A 400-nucleotide genomic window follows, 5' to 3' on the forward strand; every position below is an offset into this window, starting at 1 on the left:
ATTCATCAAATCCATTTCGATGTTGGGCACATGATATTCAAATTCTTTTCATTTCGACGAATTGAATCGAAATTACTAAATAAGACACCACATGACTCACGCACTGTAAAAAGTATATTAATCAATTTTTAAAAAACTGCATAAAAGAATAAAGAGTGAACGAAAATAAAATTATGCTAACTCGACAAATGAACTTGTAATTCCACCACAAAGAATTTTCTCTGCTCTTTCGCTGCTGAGTCTGCGATATTTGCAAACAAAACTGGAACATCTGCTAACAAATCGAATTAACATTTCCATTACATTTGTAATTGTTAGGTGTAACCTGGTGTAACTATTGTAGAACTAATTCAAAATCTTCACCTCGTCTCTTAAATCGGAGCCTGCTTGTAACGACAAA

General features: G+C 32.8%; 1 long non-coding RNA gene across 1 annotated transcript; it reads right to left on the reverse strand.

Annotated features, from left to right (window-relative positions):
- Window positions 1-16: 16 nt before the first annotated feature.
- Window positions 17-400, reverse strand: LOC113465207 (uncharacterized). Its single transcript, XR_003390052.1, has 3 exons — window positions 364-400; window positions 182-271; window positions 17-103 (listed from the first exon to the last, which is right to left on the reverse strand). It is a non-coding gene; the product is annotated as an uncharacterized LOC113465207 (long non-coding RNA).

The sequence above is a fragment of the Ceratina calcarata genome, unplaced genomic scaffold, assembly GCF_001652005.2.
Source record: "Ceratina calcarata isolate Rehan_Ccalc_2016 unplaced genomic scaffold, ASM165200v1 scaffold15111, whole genome shotgun sequence".
In the NCBI taxonomy this organism is placed as follows: Eukaryota; Metazoa; Arthropoda; class Insecta; order Hymenoptera; family Apidae; genus Ceratina; species Ceratina calcarata.